Here is a 19,161-nt window from a genome sequence, read left to right as displayed (position 1 = left end):
GGCGCTGTCCCTCAGCTCTTCGGCTCAAGGCTAGCGCTCTACCACTTGGGCCACAGCACCACTTCTGGCTTTTTTCTTTTTGCTTATGTGGTGCTGAGGAATTAAACCCAGGGCCTTATGCATGCAAGGCAAGTGCTCTACCACTGAGCCACCTTCCCAGCCCCCAGAACCATATTTTTAAAAAATTGAAAGTAAACAAAAACAGGGTGATAACTGCTCGGTTCTGATCCTGAAGCAACAAAAATGTGCCTGATTCATTTTAGGTCATCCTTGCAGGGTACAGAAAGAGAAATGTAACCTGTCAGGGGTAAGTACCAGCAGGAGGGGGGGATGGAGCTAGCAAGGAGGATGGAGGAGGTAGGTTGAGTATGGTAGAAATAGCTTATTTGCAACAATGAACAATGAAACCTATTAAAGTTGTTTTGGGAATGGGGAGAGAGAGTGATAGGGAGGGTGAGATAGATTGTAAGCCTGTGGAAATGTAATAAAATGAAACCCGCCCACCTCTATGTATAACTGATTTAAGTTAATCAGAAAGAAAGAAGAAGGAAGGAAGGAAGGGGAGAGAGGGAGCAAGGGAGGGAGGAAAAAAGCCCCTTTCCAATGTGTTCTGGATGCTTCTATTCTGGTTCCAGAAAAGCACTTGGCAGAGCAGTTCAGGCCGGTGTGTGGTGGTGAGCCTCTGTAACCAACTTGCTGCTGGAAATTCAAGAACGTCTTGTCCCACCATCCATCTCCCTGTCCATCCGTCTCCCTGTCCATCCATCTCCCTCCCTGTCTCTGCACTGGGTGATCTGCTGGCCACTGGGGCCTGCAGTACCAGTTTCCAGTGTCTCTTGCCCTTCACAAGCAAGAACATCAGCTTCTGTAAAGCCTCTAAATAAGATTGCTTAATCCAGAAAGCATTGCCAGTCTCCAGAAATGAATGAACACTGGTCTGATGCTAGCTATAAAACTGGAGGAAGAGGTTGGCCACAAACTGCCTCCTCAGTCTCTTCCCCTCCGTCCCCAAGATCTCAGAGCAGAGGAATTCTTAACCCAAGTGACCCTGGCACCCGCTGAGGGGCAACGTTGGGGTGGGGGGAGAAGGGGCTTCGAGACCCAGCTTTGTTCCAAAGCAGCAAACAGGCAAACAGACCCCAGGGTTCTGCCTGACAGATGGGGGGAGGTACCCCATCCTTCAATAGGAAGAAAACCCTGCAGGAAACCAGAAGCCAAAGCTCCAGCCAAGTGAGCAAGAGAACCAGACAGTGTAAATCACATACAGGAGAAGTTGAAGGAAATTGGGGCGTGGGGGGGGGGGCAGGAAGAGGGTCTAGATCACTGTTACAGATAAACAGCTTTTCCAGGGAGAAGCGAGGGGCGGGAGGCCCGGCCTCCAGCTCGGCAGCCAGTGGGCTGCAGTGGAGCAAGGCCTTCTTCCAGCCAGGGCACTCATCCTCAGGGAGGGCCGCTGCAGCCATTCTCCAATATTGCAGCGTCTCCACTAAATCAATCAAGGACACAGAATATGTTTTGTCATCAAGAATCTGGAACACGCCTGGAGGTCAGGGAAGGGAAGAAAACCCCGGGTACCTGGCTCAGCTATTGTTTTCCAGGCAGGGAGACCAGCCAGCTCCTGTCCTTTCCAGAGAAATCTATGCTTAGCTTAAAAGAAACCAAAATAGATTATATCAAGTACTTCAGTTTTGTCTGAGTGCCATTACTCTGTCTTTAGCAAACTCTTAAGCTACACCTCGCCCTCCCCCCCCACCCCCTGCCCCCACCCCCCTCTGCAGGTCAGATGTTTTGTTGACAGCGAAGTGAGAAAATGAAGACAGGCAAGGGAGACATCCCACCAGCTACACCGTCACCAGCTACACAGTCACCAGCTACACCGTCACCAGCTACAGTCACCAGCTACACCTTCACCAGCTACACCGTCACCAGCTACACCTTCACCAGCTACACCGTCTGCGGGCATCGCAGGCAGCTGGGCCCAGCAAGGCTGTTTCCTGGCTCTCCTTTCATTCCTCCAAACTTGTGCAGGTATTTCTTTTTTTTTTTTTTTGGTCCGGTCATGGGGCCTGAACTCTGGGTCTGGGCGCTGTCCCTCAGCTCTTCAGCTCAAGGCTAGCGCTCTACCACTTGAGCCACAGCGCCACTTCCGGCTTTTTTTTTTCTTTTTGCTTATGTGGTGCTGAGGAATCGAACCCAGGGCCTCGAGCATGCAAGGCAAGAGCTCTACCACTGAGCCACCTTCCCAGCCCTTATGTAACTTCTTTTTTTTTTGTCGGTCGTGGGGCTTGAACTCTGGGCCTGGGCGCTGTCCCTCAGCTCTTCAGCTCAAGGCAAGCGCTCTACCACTTGAGCTACAGCGCCACTTCTGCGCGGGTATTTCTGCACATGGTTTTCACCTTTGATTTCCTTTATGTTTCTAACAATGCACACACGCATCTTGACAAGCAGAAATAACATTATTCCATGTTTGAAAAGGGACTCACCCCCACCCTAGGTAGCGCGGGCACCACAGTGAAAAATGGCTCTTATTGGATCAACTTCACCCACTGCCCACAAATTGCTTCTTTCAGAACTGAAGGTTTCTGCCTGCCTCAAAGAGCCAGCCAGCAACAAGCCAGAGCAGCAGGGGAAATGCACCCAGGCAAGGAAGTGAAGTGACTGGGGACCTGACCTGCCCCCAGCCCCTGTCTTCCCCTGGGAGAGCTGTTCCCCAAGGGCAGCAAAGCCACTCTGGGTTGCTCAGACTGTGGAGCAGAGCTAGAGAGAGTTGCTTGGACAGGTGTCCCAGCCTCCACATGCCCTGGGTCTGACTTCCAGCTACTGCACCCTGATGGATAGATAGGTCAGTCTAGATGGAGGGACCCCATCACGAAGACTTTACAGGCTCTGTCAGGCCTTGCTGTCTGGGGCCCTTGAGAATTCCTTCCTGTGGAGAAGGAACAAAGACAGGCATCCTTTCCTTTCAGGGTCAAAATCCCCATTTGTGAAGGAGCAAGGCCACCTCCAGCGCCCCACCCCCACCCCAGACCCCGGGGTGCAGGTCCAGAGGCTGACGGGGCCTACACCCCTGGCAGTGTCTGGAAAAAAGTTTTTTTTTTTTTTTTTAAAAGAAAGCTTTTTCATGATTGACACTATTGAGGAAACATTATCCAATAAAAAATATACAATTTCTATAATATTTTAATAATATTTGTTTGCAATAAAATTATACCTTTATGAAAGTAAAATAATATAACTGTCTCCTCAAGCCCCTCATTTGTTATTTTTATATAATATTTACATAATGTCAGTGATTCTTGATTTCTGTACTGAGTTAGATCCTGGGGGAAAGAGACTCTCCCAACTACTGCCTCTGTCTTGACAGGAAGATGAGAGAAATATGCCTGTAAGTAAAATATTAAACACCTAATACTGTGGAGGGAAAACCAAGACCTTCTGATGAGAATGAACTCATTCAATCCTCTCAGTAACCCACTTGTGAAATCTCCCATCTGTAAGGGGTGGGGCTGTGGCCTAGTGGTAAAGTGCTTACCTAGCCAGGCAAGGTCCTATTATTGTAAGACAATAAGTAAGTAACAATGATAAAGCACCAGTTCTAGCTCCATTTTATTAGGAAGTAAAAGACACAAGAAGGATTAAACAACTTTCTCAAGATCTCTTTACCGGTCAAGGCTAGGAGATGACCCCAATGGAGATGACCCCACCCCGATCAGAGAAGCCTCATGCTTGGCTTGGGCACTCACAGAGGGTCACACAGAGACCACAAGCAACTGTCTGCAACTGTCTGCAGGGAACTCACGATGGCTTGGGTGCAAATTCTCTGGCATAAGCCAGGCACTGGTGGCTCACGCCTGTCATCCTAGCTACTCAGGAGGCTGAGATCTGAGGATTGCAGTTCAAAGCCAGCCCGGGCAAGGAAAGTTCATGAAATTCTTATCTCCAATAAACCACCAGAAAACTGGAAGAGGCACTGGGGCTCAAGTGGTAGAGGGCTAGCCTTGAGTTGAAGAGCTGAGGGACAGCGCCCAAGCCCAGAGTTCAAGCCCCATAACCGACCAAAAAAAAAAAAATTGCAACATTAGAAAACATTATAGAGCAGGCGGCGGTGGTTCATGCCTATAATCCTGGCTACTCTGGAGGCTGAGATCTGAGGATCATGGTTCAAAGCCAGCCTGGGCAAGAAAGTCCATGAGATTCTTATCTCCATTGAACCACCAGAAGTGGAGCCATGGCTCAAAGTGGTAAAGCGCTATAGCCTTGAGCAAAAGAGCTTGGGGACAGCACTCAGGACCCTGAGTTCAAACCCATAACTGACAAAAAAAGAAAAAGAAAAATAGAAGAAGGAAGGAAGGAAGGAAGGAAGGAAGGAAGGAAGGAAGGAAGGAAGAAAGAAAGAAAGAAAGATTATAAAAATTATAAAGCATAATGTTTTGTTTTGTTTTGTTTTTGGTCAGTCGTGGGGCTTGAACTCTGGGCCTGGGTGCTGTCCCTCAGCTCTTCAGCTCAAGGTGAGTGCTCTACCACTTGATCCACAGTGCCACTTCTAGTTTTCTGGTTGGTTTATTGGAGATAAAAGTCTCATGGACTGGCCGGGCGCTGGTGGCTCACGCCTGTAATCCTAGCTACTCAGGAGGCTGATATCTGAGGATCTCGGTTCAAAGCCAGCCCCGGCAGGAAAGACCGTGAGACTCCTATCTCCAATAAACCACCAGAAAACCGGAAGTGGCGCTGTAGCTCAAGTGGTAGAGCGCTCACCTTGAGCTAAGAGCTGAGGGACAGCGCTCAGGCCCAGAGTTCAAGCCCCATGACTGACAAAAAAAAAAAAAAGTCTCATGGACTTTCTTTCCTGGGCTGGAGTTGAACCAGGATCCTCAGATCTCACTTCCTGAGTAGCTAGCATTACAGGCATGAGCCACCGTTACCTGGATAAGCATTATAACATTTTTATAATGTTGTATTATAAAATTAGTGAAAGTTTGTTATAAAAAAATGTGAAAAGTCACAACCCAAGCTAGCTCAGTGCCAGCTTGCTTTCGGTCGAGTACAAGATCCTGGGTGCAAGTCTCAGTACCAAAAGAACTCACTACCCACCTACTCAGCCCATTTTACGGGAAGCTGATGCAAGATTAAGTAATGGCCCAAGGTTGAACTGTTCGCTCCAGCCCCTGTTGTTTGTCTGTTTATCGATTAGATTTCTAACCAGCCTGAACAGAGATCTTATCTATTTCTGCTTATGGCATTGTTAGAGTCCTTGAGTCCCAGTCCTATCGAAACTTTTATTGGTTGCGATAGAGTCTGTGGAATTCTTTGTCTGGGCTAGCTCTAAGTCAGTCCTGGACTGGGATGTAGCTCAGAGGCAAAGCACTTGCCCAGCAAGTGCAACGTCCTGGGTTTGATCCCCAGTACCACACACACACAAAAAAAATGACAGTTTAGAAACAAACAAACAAACAACAACAACAACAAAAAGAACAGAATGCTCCCAATCTCCACTTCCCTGTAGCTAGGATTATAGACTTCAGCCACTGTGCTGTGCCTAGCTACTTTTTTGGCAGTGTTCAAGGCAACTGGTCTGCCACTGAGCTACATCACCAAGCCAGCAGGTTCTGAACTTTTTTTTTTTTTGGTCGGCTGTGGGGCTTGAACTCTGGGCCTGGGCGCTGTCCCTCAGCTCTTCAGCTCAAGGCTAGCACTCTACCACTTGAGCTACAGCACCACTTCCGGTTTTCTGGTGGTTTATTGGAGATAGGATTCTCACGGTCTCTCCTGCCTGGGCTGGCTTTGAACCACGATCCCCAGATCTCAGCCCCCTGAGTAGCTAGGATTACAGGCATGAGCCACCAGCGCCCAGCAGGTTCTGAACTTTTTTTTTTTTCTTTTTTTGTAGGTCGTGGGGCCTGATCTCTGGGCCTAGGCGCTGTCCCTCAGCTCTTCAGCTCGAGGATAGTGCTCTACCACTTCCAGCTTTTTCTGCTTATGTGGTGCTGAGGAATTGAACCCCTCAGGCATGCAAGGCAAGCGCTCTACCACTGAGACAACTTCCTAGCCCCCCCTTTTTTTTCTTTTTGGTCAATCATGGGGATTGAACTCATGACCTGGAGACTGTCCCTGAACTTTTTTCCTCAAGGCTAGCACTCTACCACTTTGAACCACAGTTCCATTTTTTTTTTTTGGTGTTTTGGTGGATAATTGGAAATAAGAGTCTCATTCACTTTCCTGCCCAGGCTGGCTTTAAACTGCAATCCTCAGATCTCAGCCTCCTGAGTAGCTGGAATTACAGGCATTTACCACCAGTGCCCAGTAGTTCTGAACTTTTTGAAGCTAGACATTTCCACCAGGTCCTTCTAGCTTGCCTACAACCAGCAGCATCAAGCAACGTCTTTATACTTCCCCTAAGCCCAAGTCCCTGAAATTTGGTTGTACTTCCTTCATTTTGCATATTTGATAAGCAAGCCCTGTTATTTTTATTTTGAGGTGCACCTTTCAGGAAAGACTCAGCTTTCAACCACTGGAGGAAGGTGCCCGGGGGAGAGGAGGGCACAGAGCACTAGGCCACTGCATCCTGAGCCTTCCAGGAACTGAAAGGGGTTTGCCGGACAATGAGCGGCCTTTGGAAGATGTAGCCACGCAGGGCTTTAGACTCCTGCGAAAGAAGCCAGGCTTTGACTCCAGGAATGCCTGCTCTTCTCTCCTCCACACTTGCAGAAGGCAAATCATAGAGCAAACAGAAAACGGAAGCAAAGCAGATAACAAGTTTCTGTTGCTCCATCTGGAATGAAGTTCAGCAAGGAGGCCCGGCGGCTGTCTGCAGACAGCCAGCTGTGGAGGCCGACTCTTGTCTGGACTGCCTGTCCCCGCGGCGGGTTCAGTCTGATGGCGGAAGGGAGCAGATGTAGAGAAAGCCATCCATCGGGAAGCTGTACCAATGGTACTGGAACCTTCTCCGTCAAAACAGTGCATAGACCAGGCCCCCGCCCCATGAATTATTCATGACTTTTGCCAGCCACCTCCTCAGAACAAGGTTGGTTCCAGTCCCTGTATCCGTCAGCCGGGGAGAGATCTGTAAAGATAATTTGTATTCTCAATTTCTGCCATAGTTGAGGTCGTTATTTTTCTCCCATAACTCTCCATCTTCCACCCATATTTCCTCTTCTCCAGTGCTTCATCAGAGAGACTGTCAAGAGAATGTTTGGTGTCCTGCCTGCCAGAGAGAGAAAGAGAGGGAGAGAGAGGGAGAGAGAGAAAGAGAGAGAGAGAGAGAGGAGGGAACGAGCAAGGAGTGCAGCTTCTGATCCTCCAGTTTATGTTTATGACACTTATTTTTATTACCTTTGAGCCAAAGTGATCGCTATCGTTATCTCTTTCTTAAATATACATTTTTCTTTTCATTTCTTTAGAGAACAGTTTGGATTTTTATACCTCCTCCATCCTTGGCTCCCAGAGGAGGGGAAGAGCAGCATGGAGGAGCCCCCCCCCCCCCCGTGCCCATCGATGGACACCTTTATAGCTTCTCCGTCCTCCTGCATCTCCTGCTGCCATCAGCTGCCACAGCCTGACTCATGGAGAATAAAAGGCCCTCTAGCTCATGGTTCCGACCGCTGGCAAGGTCAAGTTTGGGCAGCTGCATCTGGGGAGGGCCTTCCTACAGCCAGGGTGGGCAGACTCTGTCCAGCCCCCGGGGCACAACAGCGGCTGACCCCAGTCCCTCTTCCGTGTGTGTGTGTGTGTGTGTGTGTGTGTGTGTGTGTGTGTGCGCGCGTGCGCGTGCTGATCCTAGGGCCTGAACTCAGGGCTGTCACTGCGGTTTTTCCACTCAAGGCTAGCCTCTGCCAACCTGAGCCACAGCTCCATCTTTTTGGTACTTCATTGGAGATGAGTCTCACGGACAAGCCAGGCACTGGTGGCTCAGTCTTGTGGTCCTAGCTACTCAGGAGGCTGGGATCTGAAGATTGCGGTTTGAAGCCAACCCAGGCTAAAAAGTCCTCAGGAGACTCTCATATCCAATTAACCACCAGGAAACCAGAAGTGCCACTGTGGCTGAAAATGCTAGAGCACTAGCCTTGAGCAAAAAGAGCTTAGGGGCAGCGCCTAGGCCCTGAGTTCAACCCCCAAGAACCCCCCCCCCAAAAAAAAAAGTCTCATGGATTTTCCTGCCCAGGCTAGTTTTGAATGGTGATCCTTCAATCTCAGTCTCCTAAATAGGTAGGATTACAGGCGTGAGCTACTGGTGTCTGGCTTCTCTTTGTCTTCTTATAAATCTGCCATTGTCACCACAGCGCAAGGGGGACATCCACATAGCCTCCTCTGGTCTTCCCTGTATCCGAAAAGCTGCACCTCCAAACACTAAAAGGCCCCTGGGATCATCCTGCATCCTGCCTGCTCTCCTCGCTCCCTTACCACTTGGCACATCTCACCTTGGCCACTTGTTCTGGAAGGTTCTGGTGAGAGCAAGGACTGGTGTCTTGGTGCCCATCACAGAGTCAGCCCTGCATCCGCATCTGCTGGGTGAATGAACACAGGAAAAGATGGTGGCTGAAACACACAGGGATCCAGGCACTTCTAGAACAAGTTGCACCCAGGTGTGTTTGAGAGATTCACATTTCATACTTGGGAACTCGGAAGTCTATCCGCGGGATGTAGCCTCTCTGCAGAAGGGAGGGTCAGGATGAGCCACCGACCACAGGGAGCCCAGGAAGGGGCGCCTGGCCCAAAGGGAAGCATCGGGAGGCTGCAAGCTTCTCTCGCTGTGGTCTCCACCCCAACACCTGGCTCGTCACTCCAGCCAGAGGACTAGGAGTTCTTCCCGCCAGGCAGGTCATAGATACCAACCTTCTGCTGCCTTCAGAGCCGGCCATTAAAACCTTCTCTGACCTGCCCGGTCTGAAAACAGGATGAAGATCCTGCTCCTTCCATTCCTTTCTCCTCAGTGGGAGGGAAGGAAGGAAGGAAGGGAGGGAGAGAGGTGGTGGAGAGAGGGCAAGGAAGGCCTGTACCATGCCCCCCCCCAACTCACCTATATAATCTACGGCCTTTGTGCTCAACTAGTCAAGGGTTTCCCTGTGTTCTGAGCAGACTGAGCCCTGAACTCAAGGAGCAGGTTTGGGGACCTCAACTGATGAAATCACCCAGGGTGGATCTGACTTGGCTTCTGGGTGGACAGAACCGGCCCAGTGAGCTGGAGTCCCCCTGACGTCCAGGACTGCAGAGTGGACTGAGTGCTGAGGGGGAGAAAATGGGAGGAACGCTATTAACACGTTGAGTACATTACATTTCTTAGTTTGTTTTTAAACTAGAGCTCACGCTAGGTAACATCAAAGTTACCGTTCTGCCCGCGTCTCGGGCACAGCGCCTCTTAGCACACTCACGGAGCCGTGCAGCCGCCAGCGCCATCTGTCTGCAGGGCTTCCTCATCTTCCATCCCCCCTCAAACAGGACCCACCCTAACTCCCCTGCGCCCTCACTGACCAGCTAGCTCTGTGAGGTGCTGGGCTGCGGTGGAGGGAACCCCTGCATCTGGCCTTTGAGCCTGGCTTACTCCACCTCCTTCCCAGGGTTCACCCCTGGTCTAACATATGGATGGAGCCATTTGTAGAACAGAAATCCATTTCTTACCGTTTTGGAGGCTGGAAACCCAAGGTTCTGGGTGGTTCGGTGTTCTGTGAGGTCTGAGCTCCACCTCCAAGTGGAAGTGCTGTGCCCTCGAACCAAGGGCCTCAGGCATGCAAGGCAAGCACTCTACCACTAAGCCACGTTTCCCAGCCCCTCCTGGAGACGCTTATCTCCAATTGACCACCAAAAAGATGGAGCTGTGGCTCAAGTGGTAGCACACTAGTCTTGAGCAAAGAAGCTCAGAGACAGGACTGGGAAGGTGGCTCAGTGGTAGAGCGCTTGCCTTGCATGCCTGAGGCCCTGGGTTCGATTCCTCAGCACCACATAAGCAGAAAAAAAAAAAGCCGGAAGTGGCACTGTGGCTCAAGTGGTAGAGCGCTAGCCTTGAGCTGAAGAGCTGAGGGACAGCGCCCAGGCCCAGAGTTCAGGCCCCACAACCGGACCCCCCCCAAAACAAAAAAGAAGCTCAGAGACAGCACCCAGACCTTGAATTCAAGCTCCAGGGCCAGCACCCCCCTCACCCCCCCCCCGCCACACACACACAGAATTTCTAATGAGATAAGGCCTTCTCTCTGCTGCACGCACGTTAAGTATATGAGAGCATCACGCTGCCTCCTGCAAATGGAATGCCAGCCTCTTGGTTTTACCTTACAGCTGGGGAGACATAAATCCTACTTAGAACTGAGCCTCGAGAGACTCACAGAGCATGGAGAAGTCAGAGATAAACAAGCTGGCTCTGGCCTTGGACACGTAAGCTGGATTTTCTTTAGTAATCCAGGCCCTTCGTGGAAAAAACCAAGGAACTCTTTCAGCACAATGCACAACACACATGCACACGCACACACACACACGCACACACGCATACCCAGAAGTGCGCGTCTGGCAGTCCAGGCAGTTGACAGCCACAACTTGGGCAGGATTTCAGCAGCTCGCTTCCTCTTCCTGGGCGCTGCCAATAAGGCTTGGTTTTGATCCACAGACATTCCCGGTTTTGACTCAAGCCCGGTGGAGCTCAGCTAATACCCATCAGCCTTCAGACAGAACCTTTTATTTCCTCACCAGCCTAGGGGAACAAAGAAGAGGGATTTGCAGGGGTTTGGGCACGGGGCTGCCTAACACGACTTGCACTTGCTCATGCATGGTGCATCAGGCATCCGCTGAGATTGTGGAATCGGAATCATAAACTTACAGAGAAAAAAAATAAATAAAAAAAAATAACTCTCCCTACGGGGCAGTGGGTGCATGGGTCCGCCAGCAGGTGTTCCAGGTCCAGGGAATGTTCTGGTTACCCCAATTCTTCACCCCTGTGTCCCCACTGTCACATGAACTGTGGGTTTTCCCACCGAGGTGCAGAGCGCTCTCCTGCGAGCCTGGCATTGAGACTTGCTTTGGCCAAAATAGAAAAACAGAGCGGTGAATGGGAGCTTGAGCGTGTGGGGGACCGGCCGGACCTGCTCCCCGGGCCTCTGCCACAGCCGGGGACCCAAAGTGGGCGGAGACACAACGGATGGCACAAAGCCCTGCCAGCCGCCAGCCACCTGCGTCCAGGAGAACAGGGGTGCCCTGTCCCACCAGAGCAAGGACGTAGGGGACAACGGATGGCACAAAGCCCTGCCAGCCGCCAGCCACCTGCGTCCAGGAGAACAGGGGTGCCCTGTCCCACCAGAGCAAGGACGTAGGGACAGGACTGCCGGCCACCCACCAACGCGGCTGGCGGTAGCCGAGCAGTTCGGAGCCTTTCCTTGTGTCCTTGTCTCTCGGAACCAGCTGATTGCTTGCGGGCAGACCTTTCCCCTTCTTGTTTTGTCTCTTTTCTTTCTGGCATTTTTGAGTCAGGGTCTCGCGGTGTAGCCAAAGCTGGCCTCAAACTCCCAGTCTCCCTGACTCGGCCTCCCAAGGGCAGGGATTACAGGCACAAAGCACCGGCAGCACTCCTGCTCATCTTTCTGGTCTTCCCAACGGGTCTGACTTCTGAAACAGCACAGAAGCAGCTCCCGATGCAGCAGCCTGTGGGCTCCTTCCATCTCCCCAAATCTCCCTCTTCAGGATGCCAAAGAGGCCCCCGTTAAGTGGAAGACGTGGTCCTGGCCCTGAGGGGAAGAGTTGAGCAGAAGATAGGGACATGACCACGGAGAAGCTGTACAGACAGAGACACCTGTCATCCTGCCCAGAGCTCAGCCTGCCCTCCTGACCACACTGCGGCTGCTCCCTCCCTCCCTCCTCCCTCCTTCCCTCCCTCTCTCCTTCCTTCCTTCTTCCTTCCCTCCCTCCTTGCTTCCTTCCCTCCTTCCTTCCCTGCTTCCTTCCTTCCTTCCCTGCTTCCTTCCTTCCCTCCTTCCTTCCCTGCTTCCTTCCCTCCCTCTCCTCCCTTTCCTCCTTCCCTCCCTCCTTTCTTCCTTGCTTCCTTCCTTCCCTGCTTCCTTCCCTCCTTCCTTCCCTCCCTCCTTCCTTCCCTCCTTCCTTCCCTCCCTCTCTCCTTCCTTCCCTCCTTCCTTCCCTGCTTCCTTCCCTCCTTCCTTCCCTCTCTCCTTCCCTCCTTCCTTCCCTCTCTCCTTTCTTCCCACCTTCCCTCCTTCCTTCCCTGCTTCCTTCCCTCTTTCCTTCCTTCCCTCCTTCCTTCCCTCCCTCTCTCCTTCCTTCCCTCCTTCCTTCCCTCCCTCCTTCCTTCCCTGCTTCCTTCCCTCTTTCCTTCCTTCCCTCCTTCCTTCCCTCCCTCTCTCCTTCCTTCCCTCCTTCCTTCCCTCCTTCCTTCCCTCCTTCCCTCCTTCCTTCCCTCCTTCCCTCCTTCCCTCCTTCCTTCCCTCCCTCCTTCCCTCCCTCCCTCCTTCCCTCCTTCCCTCCCTCCTTCCCTCCTTCCCTCCCTCCTTCCCTCCCTCCTTCCCTCCTTCCCTCCCTCCTTCCCTCCTTCCCTCCCTCCTTCCCTCCTTCCCTCCCTCCTTCCCTCCCTCCTTCCCTCCTTCCCTCCCTCTTTCCCTCCCTCCCTCCTTCCTTCCCTCCCTCCTTCCCTCCCTCCTTCCCTCCTTCCCTCCTTCCTTCCCTCCCTCCTTCCCTCCCTCCTTCCCTCCCTCCCTCCTTCCCTCCTTCCCTCCCTCCTTCCCTCCTTCCCTCCCTCCTTCCCTCCTTCCCTCCCTCCTTCCCTCCCTCCTTCCCTCCTTCCCTCCCTCTTTCCCTCCCTCCCTCCTTTCTTCCCTCCCTCCTTCCCTCCCTCCTTCCCTCCTTCCTTCCCTCCCTCCTTCCCTCCTTCCTTCCCTCCTTCCTTGCTGGCTGCCTGGGGATGCACACTGACTCCTGCGTTCCCAATGGCCGCTTCCCCAGCGTGCGTCCACGGGTGAGTGGCCAGGCGGAGTGGACGCTGCGCCCCGCGGAAGGCTGGCCGGCCGGCCCGGACCCGCTGCGGAGGGGCAGCCACGCAGAGGTGCGCGCTGCCTTGTCCAAGTCCCGGGAAGCGAGCGGAGCGCGGGCAGAGCTTGGGTTTGGGAAGCTGGGGTCTGGGGTGAAGGTTTACAGCACCCAGCCGGAGCCTGAGGGCGCGGGCGTGCGTGGCAAGTGGCGGGCGTGCGTGGAGAAGCGGCGTGGTGCGTGGCGAAGCGGCGTGCGTGCGTGGAGAAGCGGCGGGCGTGCGTGGAGAAGCGGCGTGCGTGGAGAAGCGGCGGGCGTGCGTGGAGAAGCGGCGTGGTGCGTGGCGAAGCGGCGTGCGTGCGTGGAGAAGCGGCTGAGGGCCGTGGGAACACACATGGCGCCCGGTGTCACCTGCCCCAGCTCCCTCGCGGCGGCGGCCGGCTCGTGGTCTGGGACTCAGCTGGACCTGAGAGAGGACTCCCCACCCCGCAGCTCCCCGCTCCACCTGGAGCATCTGGATGGCCCCGGCCGCCGGGCACAGGGCGGGTGGGCAGCGAGGCCGAGGCCACCGCCGGGCACAGGGCGGGTGGGCAGCGAGGCCGAGGCCGCCGGGCACAGGGCGGGTGGGCAGCGAGGCCGAGGCCGCCGCCGCCGGGCACAGGGCGGGTGGGCAGCGAGGTGCAGGCCGCCGGGCACAGGGCGGGTGGGCAGCGAGGCCGAGGCCGCCGCCGCCGGGCACAGGGCGGGTGGGCAGCGAGGCGCAGGCCGCCGCCGGGCACAGGGCGGGTGGGCAGCGAGGCGCAGGCCGCCGGGCACAGGGCGGGTGGGCAGCGAGGCCGAGGCCGCCGGGCACAGGGCGGGTGGGCAGCGAGGCGCAGGCCGCTGCCGGGCACAGGGCGGGTGGGCAGCGAGGCGCAGGCCGCTGCCGGGCACAGGGCGGGTGGGCAGCGAGGCCGAGGCCGCCGGGCACAGGGCGGGTGGGCAGCGAGGCCGAGGCCACCGCCGGGCACAGGGCGGGTGGGCAGCGAGCCCCAGGCCGCCGGGCACAGGGCGGGTGGGCAGCGAGGCGCAGGCCGCCGGGCACAGGGCGGGTGGGCAGCGAGGCCCAGGCCGCCGCCGGGCACAGGGCGGGTGGGCAGCGAGGCCCAGGCCGCCGCCGGGCACAGGGCGGGTGGGCAGCGAGGCCCAGGCCGCCGGGCACAGGGCGGGTGGGCAGCGAGGCCGAGGCCACCGCCGGGCACAGGGCGGGTGGGCAGCGAGGCCGAGGCCACCGCCGGGCACAGGGCGGGTGGGCAGCGAGGCCGAGGCCGCCGGGCACAGGGCGGGTGGGCAGCGAGGCCCAGGCCGCCGCCGGGCACAGGGCGGGTGGGCAGCGAGGCCGAGGCCGCCGGGCACAGGGCGGGTGGGCAGCGAGGCCGAGGCCGCCGGGCACAGGGCGGGTGGGCAGCGAGGCCGAGGCCGCCGGGCACAGGGCGGGTGGGCAGCGAGGCCGAGGCCGCCGCCGGGCACAGGGCGGGTGGGCAGCGAGGCCCAGGCCGCCGCCGGGCACAGGGCGGGTGGGCAGCGAGGCCGAGGCCGCCGGGCACAGGGCGGGTGGGCAGCGAGGCCCAGGCCGCCGCCGGGCACAGGGCGGGTGGGCAGCGAGGCGCAGGCCGCCAGGCACAGGGCGGGTGGGCAGCGAGGCCGAGGCCGCCGGGCACAGGGCGGGTGGGCAGCGAGGCCGAGGCCGCCGGGCACAGGGCGGGTGGGCAGCGAGGCCGAGGCCGCCGGGCACAGGGCGGGTGGGCAGCGAGGCGCAGGCCGCCGGGCACAGGGCGGGTGGGCAGCGAGGCCCAGGCCGCCGCCGGGCACAGGGCGGGTGGGCAGCGAGGCCCAGGCCGCCGCCGGGCACAGGGCGGGTGGGCAGCGAGGCCCAGGCCGCCGCCGGGCACAGGGCGGGTGGGCAGCGAGGCGCAGGCCGCCGGGCACAGGGCGGGTGGGCAGCGAGGCGCAGGCCGCCGGGCACAGGGCGGGTGGGCAGCGAGGCCGAGGCCGCCGGGCACAGGGCGGGTGGGCAGCGAGGCGCAGGCCGCTGCCGGGCACAGGGCGGGTGGGCAGCGAGGCCGAGGCCGCCGGGCACAGGGCGGGTGGGCAGCGAGGCGCAGGCCGCCAGGCACAGGGCGGGTGGGCAGCGAGGCCCAGGGAGGCAGAGCCGCGGGGACGCCGTCCCTAGCTCCACCCCGGCAGCAGTCAGGACCTGGGCAGGTGGGGCTCCTCTGACTGGGAACAAAGGAGCAAAGACAGTGGGAAAGGTCAGGGGTCGGGTGGGCTGCCGGGCTCTCAGGTCCCTGCAAGCCTGGGGGGGGGGGCACAAGCCTCTGCATTGTAGTTGGCCTGGCCTCAGACACAAGATGATGTCCTGGGGTGGCCATACTGGGCACACAACCCGGGGAGGCCACAGGCCAGCAGCCTCGAGGAACTGGACCCTGCCAAGCAGTCTTGTGCTCTGCAGTCAGCAGATCTGGGCTCCGGTTCCAGATCTGCCGCTGTGTGACCTTGAGCAGGTTACTCAGCCTCTCTGAGCCACCATGACCTTCTCTATAAAGAGAAATACGTTCCAGCGTCCATGAAGGGTACAGTGACACGGCATACTGTGTGAGGCTAGAACCTGTCACGGCAACAGTAGAGTGGTCTCCAGTCCTGCCATGTGCTCTTCCCTGGAGTGATCCTGCCCAGCAGCCAGGCTCACGTGCCGCCATCGGTCACTTCTGTGCTGAGGCTGCCCAGGGACGCCCCAGGCCGGCGCTGGGACCTGGGACAGCACAGCAGGCAACCCAGGTCTCAGCAGGGACCCAGAGACACTGTGTCCCACGGCCCATTCAGACGCTGAACCCTGGCCACAACGCAACGATGACCACGGCTGTTGGAGCCGCTCGACCTGTGACAGAGACCTCATCTCCCAGCCTCCCTCCTCACTCTCCGCCGCTCCCTGGCCGGCTCTCCTCAATCCCCCCATGTCTGGCCCCCGTGGGCCTCTGCCCATAACCCACACACAGCTGTGCCGCGCTGTGGGCTCCTCTCTGCCCCCCAAACCGTCCTCTTCCTCTGGCTCTGAGTCTCTGTCCAGTCTCCGAGTCTGAGCCCCACACGGCTCCGGCTGCTGAATTCAGGAAGAATCCATCTGCTCTATTTGTCTTCTTGTGTATCCAGGACTCGCAGTGTTTGCTACGCACACAGAAGCTCAGCTCCGGGCTATAATTTGCTCTCCAGGGGAGACACTGAGTTCAATGCCCTCTCTTGTCGTACAACTAAATTTGGAGCCAAGAGGAGGCTGGAGGGGTGGGGGTGGGAGGGGGGAACTGGGCCAGGTGGCGAGGAAAAGAGGCTGGGAAAGAACCCAGGATCTGAGCTCAACTTCCATGCTGTGGCGCCCCCCCCCACGCCCCCTGCCCCGCCAGTGAGCGCCAGCAGCCGCTGCAGAGATCTGCTGCGAGACCATCAGATTAGGAAAGGGCTGTGGAGTGGACCGCAGCCTGGACTGCAGCCCCGGCGCCCGGCTCTGCTTAGCTGTCAATATGTTGTTATTGTTGTTTTTTTTGCCAGTCCTGGGGCTTGAACTCAAGGCCTGGGCACTGTCCCTGAGCTTCTTTTGCTCAAGGCTAGTGCTCTACCAGTTGAGCCACAGCACCGCTTCCAGCTTTTTCTGTGTGTGGTGCTGAGGAATGGAACCCAGGGCTTCATGCATGCCAGGCAAGGGCTCTACCACTAAGCCACCTTCCCAGCCCTTAGCTGTGAATCTTTGAGCCTCCCTTCCATGGAGAAGACATCCCCTATGACTTGGGTTTATCTTTCAGCCTCTTCTGAGTCAAGCTATTATCAATCAGTTCCCAGAGCGTCAGCTCTGAAGGACTGAGAGTCTGGGTCTCTGAGGCAGAGGGGAGGCGTGGAAACATCAACCCAACCAGGCTCACCCTCCAGCACCTCACGCCTGGACTACCACACGCGTTCTCTACTGGGGGAAATAACCATCGATCCAGGTGTGGCGGCACAAATCAAATCTGTACTATATGTGAGACTGTCTAAATACACACATACACACACACACATGTACACACACAGACACACAGACACATACATACATACACATGTACACACATACACACATAGACACGCACATACATACATATACACACACACACATACATTCAAGCTGCAGGGGGACAGGACCAACTCAGGCCCTAGCTGCTTTGGGGGCTGTGCTGTGGCTGCAGACTCTCAGGAGAAGGAAGGAGGCAGGCTGTCCATTTCTTGAGGCCTTTATCAGCCCCCGCCCATGTGACAGGCTACATGTTCCAGACACTGAATGAGTTCCAACCAAGGCTCAGGAATTCCAGCCCCGGGTGCTGCCTCCAGCCTCGGGGAAGAGGACCTGTTTGTCATGTGCAGCATCTGCAGAAGGAAACCTGGCCTTAAACACACCTTTTGGTTCTGGAGTTCTGAACTCTGACTCCTTTTTCTTTCTTTTTTTGGGGGGGGTCTGGTTGTGAGGCCTAAACTCTGAGCCTGGGCGCTGTCCCTCAGCTCTTCAGCTCAAAGCTAGCACTCTACCACTTGAGCCACAGCGCCACTTCCAGCTTTTTTTTTCTGCTTATGTGGTGCTGAGGAATCGAACCCAGGACCTCATGCATGCAAGGCAAGCACCCTACCACTGAGCCAACTTCCTAGCCCCTAGACTTTGTCTTTCCTACAACCTGTGAGCTGGTGGAGGCCAGGATGGCCACGGAGACCCAGGTAAAGTATCCCCTGCAGACACCCAAGAACCACACAGTGATTTCAGTAAAGTAAGCAAAGGACAGCATTCATTGGAAGTTATGGTCAGAGCTAGATATGATGACACATGCCTGGAATCCCAGCACTCCGGAGGCCAAAGCAGAAAGATCACGACTTTGAGGTCAGCCTAGGTTACATAGTGAGACTCTATTAAAAAAATAAAGTAAAAAGGATTGCTGGGTGTCGGTGGCGCATGCCTGTCATCCTAGCTACTCAGGAGGCTGAGATCTGAGGATCGTGGTTCAAGGCCAGTCTAGGCAGGAAAGTTCATGAGACTCTTATCTCCAATGAACCACTAGAAAATCGGAAGTGGCGCTGTGGCTCAAGCGGTAGCGAGCTTGCCTTGAGCTGAAGAGTGCAGGGACAGCGCCCAGGCCCAGAGTTCAAGCCCTACGACCAAAAAAAAAAAAAAAAAAGATCAACAAATTACACTTCAAAAAGACAGGGAAGGTGGCTCAATGGTAGAGTGCTTGCCTTGAATGCATGAGGCCCTCGGTTTGATTCCTCAGTACCACATAAGCAGAAAAAGCCAGAAATGGTGCTGTGGCTCAAGCGGTAGCGAGCTTGCCTTGAGCTGAAGAGCTGAGGGACAGCGCCCAGGCCCAGAGTTCAGGCCCCATGACTAGAAAAAAAAAAAAGACAAGAATGAGCCAGGTACCAGTGGCTCCTGCCTGTCATCCTAGCTACTCAGGAGGCTGAGATCTAAGGATCACCATTCGAAGCCAGCCTGGGCAGGAAAGTCCAATAAACTACTCAGAAAAAGACAGAATGCCAGGAAAAAGAAAAAAAGAAAGAAAACGAATGCCAAAGCATTGATGACCCGGTATGAGCTGCCCTTCAACATTTCTGAACTGAGAGGTTGATACTTGGAGTACTGCGCTTCCTGCTGACACCATATGTGAAATGGGTGAAAGGCTTGCCGGACTGAGAGAAGGGGACAGGGAGAGAGGCCGTGACCTAGGTGACCTGGGCTGTGACCCTGTCCCTCTGGGGTGTTATCTACCTGAAGAACCCATCAGTGACGGAGAAAGAAAAACGCTGACCTGCAGACAACGGTGCGGATAGTAGTTTGGGATCACTGGCCACTTGGAACACCTGAAGCAAGCCGTGGGGGTCTTTGTCCCCCTTCAGCGTTCCTTCCCAACCTCTTCTCCTTTGGATAGAAGGTGGCAAGGCTGGGGGCTGGGCAGGCACAGGGGGAGGAGCTGGAATCGGCCCACTGGCTCCCCATCCCCCTCCTCCTCCCTACTGCGGCCACGTGATGCCAGGCCTCCAGGGAGATGGGCTTCCGCCTCTCCTGGCTAGGCACCGGGCACAGAGCCGGCCCTGGGCGCCGCGTAGCGCTCTGCGTCAGGGAAGGATGAGATACAACGACCGGAGCAAGTCCAGGCTTGTCCTCAGGGC

At 56.1% G+C, this 19,161-nt stretch overlaps 1 long non-coding RNA gene across 2 annotated transcripts; it reads right to left on the bottom strand.

The window, feature by feature from the left end:
* Positions 1 to 4,819: 4,819 nt before the first annotated feature.
* LOC138833199 (uncharacterized) lies at positions 4,820 to 18,917 on the bottom strand. 2 transcript variants are annotated; one of them, XR_011373843.1, is made up of 5 exons: positions 18,801 to 18,917; positions 10,475 to 10,672; positions 9,014 to 9,218; positions 8,415 to 8,498; positions 4,820 to 7,060 (listed from the first exon to the last, which is right to left on the bottom strand). It is a non-coding gene; the product is annotated as an uncharacterized lncRNA (long non-coding RNA). The 2 variants fall into 2 exon arrangements; XR_011373842.1 differs by lacking the exon at positions 18,801 to 18,917 and adding an exon at positions 11,312 to 11,695.
* Between the last annotated feature and the right edge of the window lie 244 nt (positions 18,918 to 19,161).

This window comes from Dipodomys merriami, unplaced genomic scaffold (assembly GCF_024711535.1).
Source record: "Dipodomys merriami isolate MVZ:Mamm:240054 unplaced genomic scaffold, mDipMer1.0.p SCAF_202, whole genome shotgun sequence".
NCBI lineage: Eukaryota > Metazoa > Chordata > Mammalia > Rodentia > Heteromyidae > Dipodomys > Dipodomys merriami.
This window is presented reverse-complemented; position numbering and strand designations above follow the sequence as displayed.